The sequence below is a fragment of the Dermacentor albipictus genome, chromosome 1, assembly GCF_038994185.2.
Source record: "Dermacentor albipictus isolate Rhodes 1998 colony chromosome 1, USDA_Dalb.pri_finalv2, whole genome shotgun sequence".
Taxonomy (NCBI): domain Eukaryota; kingdom Metazoa; phylum Arthropoda; class Arachnida; order Ixodida; family Ixodidae; genus Dermacentor; species Dermacentor albipictus.
In genome coordinates, this window is record NC_091821.1 from 187628795 (window position 1) to 187645393 (window position 16599).

Below are 16599 nucleotides of genomic sequence, written 5' to 3' on the forward strand. Positions count from 1 at the left end.
ATCAACTTTTTGCACTTAACAATAATTTCACACTGTAACTGCATTGTGAAAGTTTTCTGAACTGTGCTTTATTCTTTCAAATGCTACAGTGACATACTTTATAAAGTGTGCTGGGTCTTTATGGGAGAACAACCAGATGCAGGCACTCGAAAGCATGCTATATTTTGGAACTTCTTGAGACAAGAAAAAAAAAATTAAAATTAAATTATGGGGTTTAACGTGCCAAAACCACGTCCTGATTATGAGGCACGTCGTAGTGGAGGACTCCGGAAATTTCGACCACCTGGGGATCTTTGACGTGCACCTAAATCTAAGTACACGGGTGTTTTCCCATTTCGCCCCCATCAAAATGCGGCCGCCGTGGCCGGGATTCGATCCCGCAACCTCGTGCTCAGTGAGACAAGAAGGCTTACAATGCAGAGTCAAACCAAACTTTACACAGGCCCACTTAGCCTTTTGATGGCAAAATTAGCATTTTAATGGTGGCAATTATTGTATGACTTGGGGAAGGCCCACCCTTGGGTAAGGCATGCTGTAGTGTAAGGCCTGCACCATCACTTTGGAAAAATTTGGGAGAAATATGTTTCACTAAGTGTCATGTGCGTACTCACATGCTAGTTAATTTCTAAAGGCCACTACTAAATGGCACTCGATACGATCCTGTCAACAATGGCATCATCAATGATCATTACTGCATACCACTGAATCATGTGGCATCACAGAACACCTACAAGCACAATAGATGCAGCACACTTCAACCTATTTGACAGTCGGTGCACATCAGCAGTATTGGCTGCACTACAGCTCACTTAGCTACATCATGCTTTTGGGCCCAATAAAAGGGCATCACTGCAAAACATGTGCACATAAATATTGAACGTGTGGCATGTGGTTTTCTTTGAGACTTTCATCGAGAGCTTTAAGGTAACAAGAATCCCAAAAAGTATGGACAGCACGGAGGATGTCTAGCTCTGGGAGGGCACCGACGAGATGAATCCATCAGATGACAAGTAAGTGCAGCAGAAGTCATGGGGACAATTGATAAAAAGTGCTTATAGTCAGCCGCCAGTGGTTGCGTTATTCTGCATATCTGTCGGGGCGCAGTTTTGAGGCTTGAGTGAGTAGCCATAAGCCTGCCTGATTATAAGGCCTGCACCTTGTAAAAAGGCGGAAAAAAAGTGCGGACCTTACATGAGTAAGTACGGTATTATCTGTTAGGGAGTTGTCTTATTATTCAAGCGTGTATGACATATGACTACATTAGGTAATGACGAAGGGCTTTGGTGGTACTTTCCAAGACGCATTAAGTGACAATACTTTATTGAATACAAATGAAGACATATTTTATGATGAATGCAAGCATAAAAGGTTTCAGTCGTTGGTTCAATGATGGTTGAAACCAACATAACTGCCTAATTCTTTATTGACGACAGTTGGTTTCTTGCATTAGAATCCTGTAAAATACCTTGCTTGGTGAATTTTTTGTTAGAATTTCCTGACATGCCCCCTCCCCTTCTGTTTTCTGATTCAGGGTTACCTTACATTTATTGATTAGCTCACCTCATTTGGCAGGGAAATAAACATGCTCTGTCATTTTCCGTTTCTTCCCACTTTGAAATTTGTAATAAAATTGCACATAGATGATCTCTGTTTATTACAAATATTCATTAAATATCTATAATATCTTTGATTTATCTAAATTTGAGGTAGAACTGTTTGCTACTTCATTGACTGCGATGACAAGAGCATTGTCATATTTGGCTAAGGCAAGAAAGGGACCGAGAGGAATAACAAAAGTATTGATACAATCCTTATTCTCTCATTATAATTGCAACAGTCATAGAAATTCTTGTAGCCAGCAAAAAATATTTCGCTGAAATACAGGTAAAAACTATCATATGTGTTTTGTCAACATGCAAGTCCACATGTAAGTCAAGTGTACTTTGCAAGTACACCTACATTCACTGCAAAGACTCATCAAAGCTGTCAGCATGCACAAAGAACCACTCTAAAAGATGATGCGTTGTTAACTTATGAGCTGTGGTATCCAACAACTCGTGTAAACCATTATTATCACAGCTGCTATCATCTACAAGCTCTGTTGATGCAGCGGTGATAAAATTTGTGCAGTCTTTGTTAGTCAGTGGCTTACAAACTACACTATTGGCACTGATTCTCACTAATTGATGTTGATCTTGCCAAGAACCAGCAGCCAAACACTCATATGGGCGTTTCACATCAAAACCCTCACTTGGTGGTGTCGCACTATGTTTCCAGAAGCAATTTGCAGCTGTTAAAACCCAAAAAGCTTTCAATGATTGTTAGCTGCTGTCAGTGTTTATGCAACAGCAGGCAGCATTTGCCATTTAACTGCCAGCGACCAAGTGCAACTTGAATTATGTGATTATTTACATATTACTAAATTACTTTAAAAATTGCATGCTTTCTCACTCTTTCTCACTCTACACAAATGCATGGGTGCCTTTGGGAAGTTTTGAACACAGTGAAATTAAATGAGTTGAAAAATTACCAGCAGTCAACTGCTTGCTACATTTGTTAGAAAGTACGCCTTTTGTATAAATCATACCAATGTAGCATTCCCCTTCTTTTATACAAAAGTATGAGGTGACTGATTCATTCAAGAAACTAACACAGTAATGAACCTCTTACAAAATTGTCCATATGTCTTATTACAATAAGCAAAGCGACATGAAGATTTGCCCTTGAATGCAGTTGACTTCTGTTAATAGGACAGCGGTTAATTTCACTTTTTTTTTTATTTGGCTGCAATTTGGTTACAGTTTTCATTCTAAAGTCCCCAAAGTTGTCAATGCATGAACAAGATGACAAATTCAGAACTTGAAATGTCAAATTTACATAATTAATATCAGAGAAGCTAGCCAGTTTTAAACCACTTGTGATATCACCATGACCATTGAATATGATTAAATTAGCCTGAAAACACTATCTGGCCCTCATCCATCAAAAAACATTTCAGTAAGTTACAACAGTATAGATGTGGAAGGGCTGGTCAAGTTGTGCCTCCAAAATTGATCAGGTTCAAGGCGACATCAACATAAATTTGTAAACACTGACATTCACTGCAAAAGTGGGCAAGATACTGACCAAGCATGACATCAATTCTGCCTGTGTCATGCCACACTACCTACCATCATTGTTGTCTTGAGGTGCTTCAGGGAAAGCACCAGCAATATAACCAGCAATGAGGAGCAAGTAACCTATTATAGTGGCTGAAGCACCAACAGCTTTTTTCCTAGCAGAATCTTTCTCTGTGAATGCGGTACAATGACAACCAAGCTTAAAGCACAGCTTGATCATGCGACATCAAATATATAACATTTGCTTGTGATCACAATCAGGTACCACCCTACAATATGCTTTGTAAACCATTCGTTTGAATGAAGTTTTGAATGCATCAAACTTCAAATATTTCAAAGCAATGGAAAAGCAACCTTACATTCAAACGTGATGGTAAAGAAACATTAAGTGCCTGAGCAATTTTCCACCGCCATTTCATTCAGCATTAGCACAACAGGTAGCATATGAGAGGATGTATGTTCATATTGACATGCTCTACCTAATAGCACAGCAACGTATTTCAGTGTAAGAGCTAAATATGCTAAGCATGCGATGTAATAAACTGAAACCACAGGCCTCTGCATTATTATGGCAGCCACTACAGGACTGGCAGGCATACCATAGGCTACCTTGACTGTACCTTACCGGGACCAGACCTAGGCTTGCAATTACTTTCAATGTCATTGTACCCTGTTTCAATCAATGGTCAAGCTGTATGCTATGTTAAGACGCATCGCTTTCTGGGTGCAATCATTGACCGCAACCTCCCTTGGAGCCTTCACTGCATATATCTGAAGAAGAAGTTAGTTGCCATTGCACAGGTCTTCAAATTTCTCTGCGGGAAAAACTGGGGTACACCAGTCCATTCTGTGATGCAGCTGTACAGGGTACTGTTTCTCGGACTCCTACGTTACAGTCTACCAGTGTTGTCAAATGCATGCAAGACGAACTTTCGCGCTCTGGAGAGCATACAAGGTCAAGCCCTACGCACGTGTTTAGGGCTGCCTCGGGGCACCTCAACAGCAGCAACCCGTCGCGGGAGACCATATGATCCAGACACATGTAGCCGTAGACTCTCTCAGAGCACACATTCGCCATCTGTCAAGGATTCCCGACCATCATTTGGCCTCCCTACCAGCCAAGAGACCTCAAGCGACCTTTTCAAGAGTGATTAACGCTCATCAAGAGTGCATACCACCATTTTTTACGCTGGCGGTGAAGCTTTCATCTCCACTGTGGTGCCTGTGACAGCCTCAAGTGAATTTTACTATTCCTGGAATTACAAAAAAGTCCAATCATCCATCGCCGGCTCTGAAGCAACTTATGCTCTTATTACTGCACCAGACGTATCATGACCGCATACACATATATACCGACGGTTCAACCTCACCTACCAGCTCAACTGCCACATTCGTCGTTCCAGCTAAGCAGGTTACAGTTAGATTCAAATTGTCACACACGACTACATCTACGTCGGCAGAACTTGCAGCTCTCCATGCCGCTATGACGTATGTCACCGAAGAGCCAACAGAGAAATGGGTTGTATTTTGTGATTCTAAGGCAGCTCTTCACGGTATCAAGTCGGCAATACATCACAGAACTTACGAGCAGATGATATATGACATTAAGGAAGTGCACCACCATACTCTGGAAATTGGGCAAAAAATTCTCTTTCAATGGATTCCTGCTCACTGTGCCATCATCGGCAACATCCTTGCTGACAAGGCTGCCCGGTCTGCCCAAGAAGATACCCAGACGCATCCAACACCTTGTGGGGTCCTCACACCCATGCTCTTGGGACAGAGGAACGACAACACAGTAGTGCAAACAATCACAAGGCCATTTATTGCACCTTTCATAGATCAATGCCTGCTAGCCGAGTTGCTATCCACAAAACATGCCGATGGGCGTGCGACAAATCTAGAAGTCCGACTCACCGCGAACAGATAGCAAGCGAATATGTTCGCCCCATGCTGGATCCCAACGCCTGGTCGTTCGCATGTACGGTCACGCGAACGGTGGCGCGTTCAAAGGCGGCCACGCGAGACTGTCTCGCAGAAGCATGGATCGGCGCACGCGCGGGACATCCGGCGCGCTCGCCAGCCCGCCACCCAAGCGCGCCTTATTCTTCCCGCACCCCCAAGTAACCCTGCTGTGAGGCGGCGCGAGCAGCGCAACACTCACGCCATCTCTCGCACTGCGCCTCAACCACTCCGACCGCCGCGGGTGCCAGGCCACACAGCGAAGCCGCACTAAAGGAACAGGAGCTGTGCGGGAAAACAAGATATAAGGGGACGCGTGAGAGTCACGCATCCCCACAACCTTTGGCGAGGTCGGACGCTGCCAGGGAACTTCGCCTACTTGCATGCAAACAGTCACAAGATCTCTGGAGTTCAAGTGCCTTCAATTGCCGATTACATAAACTGGACCCCATGCTATGGCTACAACTGCCATCTAGCCTTTCCCGCGGCAAAACAACCTTTCTGTGCCGCTTGTGGCTGGTAGTGGCGTTCACGAACGCCTGCCCCTATAATTTTGGAATGGCCGAGAGGCCGGTGTGCGACTCCTGTGGGTGCAAGGAAACCATCGATCACCTATTGTGTACCTGCCCTCGCTACGATGTAGAACGTTTCTCTCTGCAGGCGACTTTGCACCGACTGGACTCAAGACCGTTAACTGGATCAAACATACTCAAACCGTGGCCACACCCATCACTGGCACGAAAAGCGATTCGTGCACTAGTGCAATAGTCGAAGTGCACCTGCTTAAGCGACCGTTTATAGTGTCCCTCTTATAGTGTCCCTCCCACAGACATTCAGTGCTTACTCTCTCCATTTTTTTCCTCTTTCTATTCCCCTTTCCCCCACCCCCAGTGTAGGGTAGCAAACCGGGTGCTTTTCTGGTTGACCTCCCTGCCTTTCCTGTCCTTGCTTTCTCTCTCTCGCAAGGCTATGAACTACAGCTTTTCACAATTTTCAACTGTGATTTGGGAGGAAGCCTTTTTTTAGCTCGGGCCTAACTCCCACTTTCCCTATTCAAATACTGTCTACTTCCATTAACTCGACCTTCATGAGACCGACGAATTATCCAGAAGGTCAAATTAAACGAGATGAAGAAAAGACTCCAAAACACACCTCTGATTCATTCGGCAGTATTTGCCCCATTCTAATATGCGCCCCAATGAAATGTGCAGCCTCTTTCTATGCGTCCAAAGTGGAAAACTAATGCAGAAATTACATTAAAGCTCTTAAATAAAGTAGACATCTTACACATACACGATTTTTAAGCAAGAAAAATGGGGAAGGGTGTAGTATGTGTTGCACAATGACAGCCAATTTACGAAAGCCAGCTTTACCGCACGGTTTCTGAAGGCATACATGTGTGTAATGCAAAAAAAGCATATAAACGCCGCAAAGGCGGCTTTGGTTTCGTGTCCGATTGCACCGCGCAGACAATTTTCAGCCAACATTTCTAGAACGAATAAGAAAGGCACTTGTTAGAATCAGGTAAGTACCGTAATCAGACACTGTGAGCTACGGTTTTGCTTGAAAATTCTCCTAGGGCTGGACCAAAATAGGTGTTTTTGATGGGAGACCTACATGTGTTCAACGCACTCACGGTCGCCTAAGCTCCGTAGAGACAGGCACTGCCACTAAAGGGGTCATTTATTGGGGTCACCATAGGGGTCAGGTGCATGCGTGCTGACTGGTCAAGTTTGAACTATCCGTTGAAGGGCAATTTTAGGATGGAAATAACGAAAGTGTGGGCCTATAGAAATGCATGGGCATCGGCCGGGATCTTCGGACAAGATAGAATTAACCAAAGTTGAAATAACGGAAAGCAACTGTCCATGTAAAAGGCAGAAATGCTTTTCAGACAAATTTCAGTGGATACCTGCTCATTGTGGTATTCTGGCCAAAGAAAAAGCAGATGAAGCGGCACACAAAGGTCTTCAACACCAAAACTATAAGCGGATTTATTTCAGTAGATCTGATGCTTCCCAACTAGCTAAAAGATTTGCTTCTGAAGAAAAGAACCGGCTGTGGAGCTTGCTGATCCAGCATTACCCTTTCCTTTACTCAATTGACCCAAGTCTCAGATCACCCCTCCCATTCAACATTCCTTGCCATTTGGAAACTCTGTATCATCGTCTTCACCTGAACACCGATCGCCTATGGAAACGGCTTACGGTACCGCTTCAGTCAAGTGACAAGCCCACATTGCAACAACTGTGGCTCAATTGAAACTGTGGAGCATATCCTGTTTGAGTGTCGAGCATATGTCGACGAGCATGCATTCTATGAACATTGCATGCATACCTTACACACAGACCTTTGTCATTTGACTGTGTCTTAGGACCTTTAGCCAGCCTCACACAGCAGAGGCGTGTGATGAGCACGCTGTTGCACATGAGTCAGAAAACTCAGTGCCCATTTTTTTAACTTATTCCTTTTTTTTTCTTGCGCCTCCCTCCCCTTTTTCTCTTGCCAATTCCCTTCCCCACGCAGAGTAGCATGTCGGCAATGTCTGTACACCGGCTAAAATCTCTGCCTCTCATTAAAAGGTCTCTCTCTCTCTCTCTCTCTCTCTCTTCAGACAACTGTTGGACCAATTTGAATGAAATTTATTGGATTTGAAAGAGAAAGTTAAATTCTAGCAACTGAAGGAAACAGAATATTGATTTATGACTAAATTTATCACTGAATCATAGAAAATTAACAAGTTTTAAAAAATTAGAAGCAGGAACTCTACAAATCCGCAACTCTGCAACAAAAACATATATCGCCGTTCTGTAAAATGCATCTGTTAGAGCACCAAAGCAGACAATTTCGTTATATGAAGCTACAGCCCATGTGAAATTACTACAATGTTTAGGAGGGTTTTGCAAAAGTACTACACCTAAATTAGTGGTATATTTCAGAGGGTGTATAATCCACCAATTTCGTTTGCTTTACATGTATTATTAGGTGTAATTTAGAGAATTGTGATATAGTTCTTCACTGCTGAGCCACAGAGTCGCAAACTCAATAGTCAAGTTGTTTTATGTTTTATCATTTAATATTGTTATTTAAAAAATTGTGGCATAAATTGAAAATATACTTCCTACAGTTACTAGAGTACCTTTTCCTTGAAATGTGACAAATTTTATCAAAATCAGTGCAGTAGTTGCCAAGAAAAATTATTTTTCCATGCCCATGTACTTGGATAAGGACTCCCAAGCTAGAGCTTCCTCTTGACTCATTTTCTTACTGGGCCCAAAGAAACATTTTCCTTTGGGCCCAGACACCCTTTCAATCCTTTGATAAACATTGCTGCTGGAATTCTTCCATGATAACATCATGCACAGTATGAAATGTGAAGACGATTCAAATTTGACAATTTTCAGCACCATTAGGGAGTTTGGAAAAACTTTGCAATGAGGTATCGTCGAAGCTGGTTTTCAGTGCTCTCAATCAAACAATGAAAAATTTTTGCTTTGGTCGAATCGGCAACATAACTTTTAAATGGCAGCTGCAGTAAAAACACAGAAGCTTCTGCTGAGTTGTCAAATTTTCTGACCCTACATCTACGCCGTTTTGACAATGTCTCAAACATTGGTATATGCTCAGGAGCATGTGTTGTTCTGATGATTTTTTCTGACTGATATGAAGTGCAACTTTATTTTTTCTTGTCATGGGTTGCTGTTATCTATCAGGGTTTCAACATTGATTGACTAACGAATTTTAATGGAGCAAGGGTCAGTTCTGGCCACAGAGCACCAAACGCAACATGTATTAATGGTAACAAAGAATGAAACATGGCTGTAAAGGGGCCTAAAATAAGTGTGTATATTGCTTAAAGTATAAATATACTAAAATAATGGCAATGATTAGTGATGTGTGCTATGATCATAAAATCTTTGCAACGAAGTATGATCAAGCGAGGCATATGGGATACAGTAGCACTAGCACCTCAACAGAGCTCTTGGACGCAATGGCCTGGAAGCATGTACGTGCTGTACAGATATTCTTGCATTGCAGCTACAACCTCCAAGAGGGAAGTAGTGCTACAAATAACCTGGCCAGCTGATTTTTAAGGTATCGGTTTCTGTAAAAGAGTTTAAGACCATGTTAAAATTGAAAAGTCATTCAGTGCCTCAAAAAAATGCTGAATGGAGAGGTATGTGCTCACGATACAGGGATCAGAAGTACTTTTTTCCTCTCTGCTTCTATTTCAGGGCACCGATGAAGAATGTGGATAATTGTAAGGCTGTCGCCGCATCTATTACATGTTGGAGGATCCCTTGCAGTCAGTAGGCGAGTGCGTGCTGTAGGTATGGCCTATTCTTATTCTGCAAAGAAGCACTTCCATGTGTCTGTGTCCTTTCGGTTATCCAGTTGCCTAATTTTGGCTTTATAATGTGCAGCTTAGTGGATATTTCCTCAGTAGTACTTCCTCAACTGATGCTGTATGGAGGGTTTGAGGTCTGTGGCTGCTATGGGTATATTTACTATATCTGTATCATTGAAGGCTACTGATGTAGCAGTTTCGTCAGCAGCTACATTGCCTTTTACGCCTCTGTGGCCTGGCACCCACCAATGACCAATGATTTCGTTGCACACGTAAGCTGCGCATAGCAACGAGTACAGTTAATTAAAAACAGGGTTCTCATGTTTTTGGAAGCTCATTCGGGCTCCAACGATGCTCAATGAGTCCGTGAACACAATAGCGTTAGTGATATTTGTCTGCTTTATATGTTTGATGGCCGTGAGTATCACATATGCTTCCGCAGTGAATATACTGGTGTGGATTTAATACACCCAATTTTGAGAACTATGCTCCCACGGCTGCATAGGCCACACCAAAGGGAGACTTGGAAGCATCTACGTAAAATTATTCGCAGCAGTACTTCACTAGAAGTTTGAGAAAGTGAGATCTTGTATGCGTTTCAGGTGCACGTTTTGTTACTTCTATGAAAGAGACATCACATTCTGTGGTCTGCCATTCCCAGGGTGGTGGAAAGGAAGTAGGAGCGATTAGGACGCTTTCTCTAAGTGGGACACCCATTTCCTGTCCCATTGCTTCCAAACACAGGGACAAAGGAGTCCTCAAAGCTGGACAGTTGCGATAAAGCCTGGCATTGGGTGACATGGATGTTCAACATTTGATTCTACCTTCAGGAAGTAAGAGAAACTGAAATATGTCCTTTAGGGATGTAGGGTCCATTCATTGGATTCTACATACAGGCTTTCTACAGGACTAGTCTTGAAGGCACCTGCAGCCAGGCGAATACCAAGATGGTGAACAGAATCCAGAATCTTTAATGCACTGGGTGCAGCAGAGTGATAAACAATTGCATCGTAGTCAAGACGTGATCGTATCAGACAAGCTTAGGAGGCATCGCCTATCACTTCCTCAAGATGTGCACAACAGAAGCTTTAGTAAATTCAATGTTTTGAGACATTTCTCTTCAACATATTTCAAATGAGAGATGAAAGTTAGCTTGGAATCTAAGATTATACCTAAAAACTTATGCTGAGGGCTTACAGATAGACATTTTCCGTTCAGAGAAATAACGGGGTCCAATAATATTCCTCTCTTAGTTGAGAAAAGCATGCAGGTACTTTTCTGTGGGTTTAGACTAAATCCATTCACATCTGCCCACTTACAGTTTCTCTAGGCCAAGTTGTACCTGTCGCTCGCAGATTGCATGATTTGACACCAATCTGCACATCGTCCACATATACAAAATAAAAAATTGTGCACACTATAACGATATGCAAAGAACTCATTTTTACAATAAGAGAGCACAGCTCAGCACCCCACCTTTGGGTACACCTGTTCGCTGAGTGAATGGTCGGGATAGGACGCTGCCAACTTTCACACGAAATGTTCTATTAGATCATTTTTAATAATGCTCAGCAAGTTGGCATGGATACCGATTTCAGACAAATCTTGGAGAATTCCAAAGCGCCAGGTAGTATCATAGGCCTTCTCCATATCAAGAAATACTGACAGGAAAAATTGCTTTTGTACGAAGGCATCACGGATGTTACACTCCATTCGAACAAGGTGGTCTATAGTCGATCTATCTGCCCAGAATCCAAACTGGAGGGGATATAGTATATTAGTATTTTCAAGATAGTGGATTAAGCGCGGGTTTACCATTTTCTCAAATAGTTTGTACAAACAGCTTGTCAGCGCTATGGGTCTGTAGCTGACGGCTGAAGAGGGCTCCTTGCTCGTTTTGAGATTTGGGATTACGATAGCTTGTTTCCATGCTAGCGGAATGTGACCTGTAGACCACATGGCATTGAAAAGTGACATGAGTGTTTTACAAGTTTCAGGGTTTAGGTGTTTAATCATGTCATATACTATTCCGTCGATTCCTGGGGCAGATTTGTTGCAACAGTTTAGTGAAGCCTGAAATTCGGCCATACTAAATGTCAATTGTATGGTTCGTTTCACTTGCTTTTTCGATCTAAGGGCAGTCACTCTGCTTGTCTTTGATATCTTAAGAATGTGTCAGAATAGTGGGATGAACTCGAATTATGTCTGAGATGTGCACCTAGAAGATCGGCTTGATCTGCGAGAGTATCTTCCTGGATATTTACTAGCTGTACAGGATGAGATTGTCAGTCTTTTAATTTGTTTACTCTGTTCCGTGCTTTTGTTTTTCTTGTCTGTATAAGAATTGATGCTACTGATGTATTTTTGCCAACCTTCCCGTTTTGCACGGCAGCATGTTTTTCTTCCTTGCGACTTAAGAAGTTAATTAGGTTCTCTGTTGTTGGGGAGTTCCGCAGGAGATTCCAAACCCCGTTTTGCTTCTTCCACACTTCCTTACACATCATTTCGCCGTGGAATATGTCGTTTCAAAGGCAACCCATCTGAGGAATGCATAGTGATGCAGCATCAATTACAAGCGCTGTTAAGTATGCTACTGCATCGTCTATACCAAATGCACGGACATCATCCCAGGGCAGATGTGTTAGTTCACAAAACCACGTCCAGTCGGCTGAATCGACTTTCCACTGAGGAATGTGTGTACAGCATTCTGCCTGTTTTGTAAGGTTTAAAATGGTAGGAAAATGGTCACTTCCATAAGGGTTGTTAATCACTTCCCACTCCAGATAGGGCACAATTGTACTGGACGTTATGCTTAAGTCTATGGAAGAAAATGTTTTGTGCGCAGGACTGTATAATGTTGGTTCTTTCTTGTTAGGAAAGCATGCACATCAGGAGAGTAAGAAGTTTTCTATAAGCACTTCTCTCGCATCACAACGAGAGTCGCCCCAAAGTGTACTATGCGCGTTTAGATCTACGACGATTATGTAAGGGTGAGGAAGCTCATCAATAAAGTTCTGAAATGCTGCTCTTGAGAGCTGATAACTCGGGGGATGTACATAGACGTGATGGTCACTAGTTTATCGAACATCACTGCTTGAACAGCAACAGCCCCACAGGAGCTTTGGAGATGAAGTTGCCAACAGACACCACCTCTGTCGACCACTATAGCTACACCACCGGATGATGCGATAGTGTCTTCTTGGTCTTTCCGGAAAATGGCGTATTGCCAGAGAAAATCTTTTTGTGTAGATTTAAGATTTGTCTCCTGAACATACAGCACCTTTGGATTGTATTTGTGTAGTTATTTAATGTGCTCAAGGTTGTGGATAAGACCTCTTACATTCCAGTGTATTTGTGTATCCATATTGTTTGTGTGTGTCAAGAGAATTCAAGTTGGCTTACAGAGCCATCCGTGATTTGTTTGTCTTGAAGCGATCGCGAGAGTCGCACCGCTCCTGAAGCGCTGGCTGGGCCATCTGGTTTGGAGTTGTGTCCATTGACTCCTGGGAGCCGCTGGACTTCCACTCACTCAAGCGGGGTGGTCTCAAGGTAGGCATCGCCTGCAGAGACGGAGCCTTGGAGGACAACAACCCTGAAGTCAATGGATTCACTGTCCTGCACTTCAGTGTCCCTGAATTCACTGTCCCGTGGTATAGCACTGCTTCAGGGGCAGTGAAGCAGTGTTGGCTGCTGCTGCCAGGGGAGGGACTGGTGGCATGGCCGGGCCACACTCTTTGTCCCCTCACGCACTGCATCAGCACTCCTTGCAGTATGAAGAAATGATACATGCTTTCGCGCTTCCTGGAAGGAAATGTTTACTTTAACTTTGAGTCTGATTATATCTTTTTCTTTCTGCCATGTAGGACAAGCTCCAGAGTAAGCTCTGCATCCACTGTCACAGTTCGGACAGTCAAGTGCGCCATTACAGTCATCAGAAGGGTGATCATGCACACTGCACTTCGCACAGGTTTGTTGGCCCTGGCAGTTTTGTAACTGTGGCCATACCTCTGACATTTGAAACATCACGAAGGACTCAGGATGTGTAGTCGGACTCGGACTTTCGTTATCCTGTTTCTAACGTTTGTGGCAGCACAGTGGACGTGAAGGTGACAATCAGATGTTTAGTTGAAATTTCTTTGTTTTCCAGTTTGATTACGATCCTTTTTACTATGGTCCTTCCAGCCTTCCAAAAGCTCTTCCTCGGTCAGGTCAGGTTCAAGAGATCATCATCAGAAACCACTTCTTTGCTTGTGTTCATGGATCGATGTGGAATCGCTGTAAGGTTCACACCACCGCATGAGACTAGGTTTGGGAGTTTGTCATGTTGCTGTTTATTGCGCACCTCAAGCAGGAGGTCGCCTCTCGCCATATTTATAACTTTTTAGCCAGGACCTATTGTTTCTGGGAGACTTTTCGCAACTGTGAAAGGTGATATCATTCTAACAGTCTTTTCAGGATTTTCACTATGTATGTATGACGTGAAATCATGGAAAGGTTTCTTTGTGTTGTCCAAAAAACCACAATATTTCTTCGGTGCACCCTCTTTTGGTAAGGGGGCAATCGGACAGATGGGGGAAGAACGATAAATCCATAAACAGATGTTTAATTTCGGCGGCTATGCCAGCCACCCACCACCAAGTCTAACAAAGAGACACTAAGAGACCCGAAGGAAATGCAGATGCCAGCTGTACATAGCTAATATAACCTAATATAACAGATCCAATGTTGGATAAAATACATCAGGTTAACCCTTGTTGCCTGGAAAATTGGAAGTAAAACCAAGTGAATACAAGACAGGAGAGGTGAAAGGTGAGAGAGAAAAACTAAGTTTGGAGGGAGAGAAAGGCAGGAAAAGGCAACTGCCCATTTCCCCCAGGTGGGTCAGTCAGGGGATGCCGTCTACGTGAAGCCAAGGCCAAAGGTGCGTGTTGCATCCGCCGAGGGGCCGTAAAGGTCCGAACACCCGGCTCTGTTTCAACCTTGAGGATCCCCTTTTCCCTGGACATGGCTAAGCCACATCTGCTGATGCAGACGCCCCTGCGGAGGTTGTTTCAACATTGTATGTACAACTTACTACAAGCAATCTTTCCCATTACGTGGAGTTTTCACTGACACAAGAGCATGCAGTTGATTTCAGACCGACCTTGAGCAGAAGCTTGACAAGCAGTTTAAGGTTTTGCTTTTTGGACACCACCTGTACAAATACCCTCACTTTTTACTGTACAATGTTTTGCAACACTGTACATTATTGTACAGTACTGTTGAAGTACTGTACTGTAAAAGTACTGCACAAGCCCTGTACGAAGCATGTGGAGCCTCTAGCGTGTGATCAAGACATAGCACTAGATCAGCTGGCTTGCATAGAAAAGGTCATAGAACACAATAATAAAGTACATGGAGGCTTGGGGATGCTCTCCCACCTGACAACCATTGCTTCAATAGCCTAAAGAATCTAGTAAAAATATAACCAGGTGCTTGCTACAACGAGTAAAAACAAATGCTCCCTGTAACATAGGCACTTACCCATTTTCACATTTGCGAACTGAAGGCTTATCCATATGGGCATCATTATGGTTAATAATGCCACCATACCTGCATATCATATTCTTTAATGAAGGTCTAAATTATAGAAGCTAGAAGCTAGGAGCAAAGTGCATATTTTGAATATTGCAGTTTTTTTTACTCTCCGTACTTATACAACAATGGCAAATTACAGTGTCTTCTGGAGTATAAGCTGCACCCTCCCTCCACCTTTTTCGTGAGTTTCAAAGAAAAAGTTGTGTATAAGTCATACCGGTATATAGGACGCACCTATTTTAATTTGGTGAGCATAATAAAACAATGCACGCATATACACTCATCTCGAAATGCTGAACTCACCCATTTTAGGGCACTAAATTTCCATACACAAAATATTTATGAGCTGCAAATTATAGCATGAAAAAAATAGTCAACCACCACTCCTCTTAGATGCAATAAAGCAATATTTATTGCCCTTCGCTCGAAGCCACCAAAGGCCTTGACATCCAATGCACATGACATCCAATAACTTTTACTTGACATTGAAGGGACATCACTGGCTTTGCCACTGCGGCATAGCCTGCTCAGTACGAACAGGTGATAGATCACAACTTGCCTGAATCAGCCTGAACATGTGCACAGTCAACGACTGAATTTTCGGATGCCCAAATTTTCGGACATGCCTTATATTTTGGATGTCTTCACGGCACCGCCACGAGCCCCATAGCATCCATGTATAAGGACATCCGAAGTTTCGGACGCTCGAACCACTCGCCTTCCAATTTTCCTGACTTTTTGACGCGAGGTCCTTTGGCTCCTCGCGCAGCGTCCTTGCGAAGGAAATCGACTTGCAGCCGAAGCATATCACCGCTTTGAACCACAACTAGCCGAATCTAGACTTCACACAACGATTTGGTCTGGCCACGCTGGCTATGTTCATCGCCGCAAATGGCCGCACTTCCGCTTCCGGCGCAGTTTCCGGAGCGGCGCTATTTCGTTTGTTTGCGCAGGCCACGTTTTGGCTAGCATGGTGTATGGTTGTGCTGTTGTGTCAAGTGTGCTCTGCGACGCTAGGCATAGGTGCTTCGACGCTCGTCAGCAAACTCCACTGTTTGCAACTTAAGGATTTCGCTTGCCTTCGATGGCCCCAACTCCGTCTTCGTCGTCCTCGCCGATGGCATCGAAGCGTGGAAAGCAGTACCGTACCCACGGAAATACCTTTTGAACAGTTTGTTGACGCTGACAACGAGCTCAACTTCTGCGCAGAACTGACTGACGAGGGAATAGTTTGTCAGGTTGTGGGGGATTCAGAAGACTCCGATGTTGAAAATGAGGAGCCAATGCCTGTGCCGCCTACAAGCGCCGAGTTGACGCGAGCACTTTGACTTTTTCATCCGTGTACAGTGCTGACATGACCGTTGCTCAGATCTAGGCGAATATGATCGCATGCAACCGGAACGCCGTCCAAACAACAATCAACAAGTTCTTCAAGCCACTGCAGCAAAACACTGGCTGCCCGACGATGCACATGTACATAATAAACCGGCAGTCGGCTGCATACAGAGTTTTTGAACGCCTCTTTTTATAGCACCTTCGTTGATGCTTTGGCAGGGTTTCGGAAGATTAGTACTTCGCCCTTTACCTCTAGAT

General features: G+C 43.6%; 1 protein-coding gene across 6 annotated transcripts in view; it reads right to left on the reverse strand.

Annotated features, from left to right (window-relative positions):
* Positions 1-16599, reverse strand: part of LRR (Leucine-rich repeat) — a 222823-nt gene that overhangs the window by 159491 nt on the left and 46733 nt on the right. The gene's annotated exons all lie outside the window — the stretch shown is intronic.